Below are 5,012 nucleotides of genomic sequence, written 5' to 3'. Positions count from 1 at the left end.
CCCTGTCCAGGGGCTGGGGACCGGGACTGAGCCCGGCCGCGTGTGCCGCCCGGGGAACCTTCCCCACCCCACATCCTGGCAGACGCTCCTGCAGCCTCCTGTTGGGGTTGGCATGCTTTTTTTTGGGTGCTTTTTGTTTTATCTTGTTTTTTAATGCAAGCGCCCTGCTGCCTGGCTGGGACAGAAAGTAAAACGTTAGCCCAGGAGATACGAGCACTTGGAGAGAGAAAGAGAGACCTGTAGGCAGTGACGGGTATTGGGAAGCGGAAGCTCGGCTGCAGAAAGAAACCAAAATCCCCCCAGCATGGTGCCACTTGCCTGGATTGTAAGACCACTGTGGCATTGCCCCCCTGAGCAAAAGCAGGGTGGCAGCAAGCTGGCCAACTGCTTAGTGCAATGCGCTGTCAGAAAGAAACCAGGGGACTCCTCCAGGGTGCTGCTGTGGATACCAGTCAGCAGTCCCTACAGGAATGCTCCCGTAGCCATGGGTCTTCATTAGGGCTCACATCTCTCCCAGCAAGTAATTGTCCCAGTGCTGCGCTGGACACATCATGGGCTGCTCTACAGACAGGTCCATTGTGGAGTAATTGGGCTGGAGATGACTCAGTGCTTGAACAGTGTACTTTTACTATTTAGAGGCTAGGAATGTCTCCCAGGCCTCCCCTGTGCAGGGACCAGTAAGTCCTTCACTGCTGACAGTTCCCATTTCCAGTGGTGATCTGCAGAGGTGGATCACCTCAAACCCCAGGAAAGAGAGAGGAAGAGTAGCAGGGTGTCGAGACACTACGACACCAATAAGACATGCAGACCAGGCTGGTGATGTCTGGTGCCTTAGACAAACAGGAGCCAACAGAGAGATGTAAAAAGGGAAGAGGAGAGGGTCAAAGTGAGAAGGATCTTTGCAGGGCTCCTCTGAAGGAGTAGGTAGGGACAAAGAATGCGTTTGTCACCACCACAGAAAAACACATTGCAGCTTTCAAAAAGTGAAACACCACAAATGAAAATGAGACCTATGCCTGTGTGGGTGAATGAGAAAACCTCTATGTGAAACCTGGGACATAACCAGGGAGTGAAAAGTTACAGAAAAGCCCAGTCAGAGCTACAGCCAGGTTACAGGCCTGGAAGAGACCCAGCTGGTCTCTGGACAGATGTCAGAGACACAGTCCAAAATTTTAGAGAAAGCAACAAAGTGTGGTGTTAATTCTCACTAACTACTCCAATAACTTTCCAAATCTCAGGCCTAGATATTACAGGGGTGTGAACCCTAAGACAGATGTATATGTGCATCTAGCAGGGAGATGTGCCTTTACTTGCTTTAGGCAGTTCTCAACAAGACCTTAGAATGAAAATGCAGCACTCTTGCAATCCCTCTCATTCATAAATCAGCCTATCAACGATGACCAACAATAACCCAGCAGCAAAACTATGTCATGTCTGTCAACGGGATTAATTCAGTGCGAAAATGAAGTAGCCATTTGTGATAGAGCAGCTTACTGCCAATACATAACAGTGAGACAGCCCGCTGCTATCCTGATAATAAAACATAAATATGTAACTCCCTAAAGCATGTCCCATCCCATCCCATTAACATGACATTGGTATGCTTTTTCTGATACCAGCATGAAAGGGTAAAAAAGCAAGTTCTACCTCCAAATATTATTACATATTTTTGTTTTACTTACTTGCCATTGCATCTTGCAAAATATTTTGTGGTCTCTTGAACATAAAAAGGCAGTGCAGAAAGCCTATATTAGAGTCAGGCTTAGTTTTCAGAAGAAATAAAAGCTTGGAGCTTAGCTAATAGTGAAGAAATAAGATAACTCTACAATAAAGGGCTAATAAATGTTTACTCTGTTAAGTATTGCTATTATTTCTGCCTCTCATAAATGATCTTGCAGTACTATTATGCCAAAAAATTAGGATTACTGTATTAAAACCAGATTTTCTAGAGCTCATTCAGAATTTCCAGCAGCAGTCTTTTATTTCATTAAGTAATAAGAAGACACAAATTGTTACTTTGTTGTGAGAAGTTCCACATTTTCCTTCACACAAAAAAGCAAAATATGAATAACATAAATGATTGATTGTACCTCAGTCTGAGGTCTGGTGAAGTGTGGCAGCAATAACAAGTGAGAAGAGCAAACGAGCTAGAGAAACATTGACATAACAGCACCCACGGAAAGAGTCAGGAGAGGAACAGGTTAAGAGATGAAACAGGGGAAAAAAGACATGACAAGAAAGATGCCAAAGATGAAAGTTTTCTGCAGTAGCTGTGCAGCTTGATAAACTCTTCCATCACTATTTTATTCTCTGTTGGACATGGAGTTGGGAAAAACATTGCTGAATCTCCACCTCAGATTTGATGCCATCAAAATCTTTAGATTTTGATCTCCTTGTTAAGGATATGATACTGCAAAACTCTTGGTCCCAGCTCTCAGACCCAGCTCTCTGCTTTGCAGAGTCCCAAAACATGTACTTAAGCTCTGACTTCGTTCAATGTGTTAACTCCAGTTGCAGCCAATATTAATTAACGAAGGAAGAAAGGCTGAACCAGTTATTAGTTGATTGATCTCCCTGCTAGCCATGTTTGAAACCACCCTTAACAACTATGGAACAAGAATGAAACAAAAAAGAGCATAGCACTTATTATATGTAGGACCAAAGATATGTCTTCATGATATTGTGCATTAATTATTCCTTTTGATTTCAGGGATGGCCATTCACATCCCTTGGCACTGTAATCAGTATTTAAAAGAAAGATCCTAACAAGAAGAACCACCCCGCAGCAGAACAAAACCCACACACAATAATAATAAATTACATAATCATCCAGTAATTTGAAGCAGCAATATATAGCCCACAAAATAAAAACCGTTCCCACACCCACAGTCTTATTTCTGTATGGGTTAGATGTGTGTGTGGAGGGGCGATGGATAGGCGCTATGTATATCCAACATGACAGAGCGCTTATATGTATATCCAACATGACAGAGCACTTATTCTCAGACACAGAATAGAGTAATATATCAGACTTTAACACTGTGACTCTTTTCCTACAGAAAATGCTGGTTTTGGAAATGAGAATTCAGGCCTAGACTAATTAAACACATGGAGCTGTACAGAGTTTCATCAGTGCATTTTTTTCTAGTGGATGTTTTAGAGTGTTGAATATCTGTAATATTAATGCTTAAATATTTGTTATGTAGCTTTTTGGTCTGAAAACAATGAGAAATATGGAATATATGGTAGCAATGGTGGCGTAATGCAGTGTAAAATGTAGAAGGGGTTGACTATCAGATGATTTGTGTATGGTGACTCACGTGATGGCTATTTCAGAACACGGCAGTTGTTTCATATGTGTGCCACGCCATCATTGCTACTCACTATACTTTATGTGCTAGTGGCCTTGATCTTGGTTAGAGGTTTCCATTGTTGTGGGCACTTGAGGATGTGGATTAAGAGACAATCTCTGCAACTTAAACAGAGAAGCCAGATGGTGAGTAAGACAGGACACCAGGGCACAGAGAGGTAAGGAGACCTCCCCAAGAGCAGGCAGCAGCTCAATGCTGCCTTCTACCATAGGTATTTCTTTATTTGCCCTCACAGTAAAAACCTAGTTTTTTGTGCGTGAAAGCCATAAGGAACTGTTTAAGTGGTGCAACACAAGAGAACGCAATGCACGATTTCTGCTGCTGGTTTAATGGATGCAGGAGCAGAGGTAGTTCACTAGACAGCTGCAAATACTGTCTACTGTGAGGCTATGCCAGTGCCTTGAACACTATATTTCGTATATATGACACCAGTGTAACCATCATTATGCAAAATGTATATGCACATTGACATTGTGGTTTCTTGTATAGTATTTTGTCAGACGGAGGGTTTATCTGTTTGTGTAAACATATATACATTCATAAATACACAGTGTATTGCCATCTACAGGGACAGTGTCTACTGCTGCAGTTCCCCCAACTTCTCTGGGTTGTAACACTCAGAAAGATGTTATGGGGAACTGGAATTAAAGGATAAACAGTTGTTTCTGGGTATGTTCCATTAACTGGCTAGGAAATGAGTGGCTTGTGAGAAAGATTATGACGGCACCATGTTTGGAGGCATTAGTGTTATCTGTGAGACAATATTTCATTTTCCTATGTTGTAGACATATTGTATAATAAATTACTGTATAAGAAATTACTGTATAAGAAATACTCTGGACATATTTTTTATTTCCTTTTTTTGTGTGCGAAAGGGGTATACTCACTGTAATATAGCATTGGTACTCTGATCACTTTAAAAAAAAATAACTGAACTTTCAGAAAAGCACTGTCAGTACAGATGTGGATCTAGGTGGTCCAGAAGTTTGGCAAAGTAATTTCAACTACTGGTTACAGGTTTTTATCTGCTTTATACAATTGGTGCTGATTTGAACCAGTATTTTGTGGTATATCTCACTGGTATTTTCCTATCGGTACTACTAGAGTTCTGCAAAAGTCCTCCTTTATAAAAAAGGTCTTCATTTAGGAGAAAAAGAAAATCTTATGATTTTCAAAATAACTTTCCTGCATGTCAGTGTTGCAATGTGAATAACAGGCCTAGCTTTGCTCTAGTATACCTATGTGAAATGCAGTCACTTCCAAGTGTAATGATGTAATTGAGAGTACAGTGCTGTTCAAAAACTTGTGAGCATATAAGAAATATTCCTCCTAATCTGTTAAATCTGAAACATAAGGAAAGACACAGTGAAAGTTGTCTTTATCTGTGTCAGCTCATGACCATTTGGGAGCTGCTATCCAGCCTCCCCTGCTTTCTAAGTTAACTTTAAGAACATAGGAGAAATTAGGTACCACCACGTTTTCTGAGCCCAACACTAACAAAAGGCAACATTATCGTCTCCTTCTTTCAGGACCTGGTGCTGAAAACCATCATCATCCTGACTGACAGAACAATTAGTGTTGTCAGCAGAGAAAATAGTCAGTGAACCAACTGAAGGCCAATGTGTTTATTTTCCCACTCAG

Source organism: Pygoscelis adeliae, unplaced genomic scaffold (assembly GCF_000699105.1).
Source record: "Pygoscelis adeliae isolate BGI_AS28 unplaced genomic scaffold, ASM69910v1 Scaffold26, whole genome shotgun sequence".
Classification (NCBI taxonomy): domain Eukaryota; kingdom Metazoa; phylum Chordata; class Aves; order Sphenisciformes; family Spheniscidae; genus Pygoscelis; species Pygoscelis adeliae.
The sequence above is the reverse complement of the archived record's forward strand: the minus strand, read 5'-3'. Positions refer to the sequence as shown.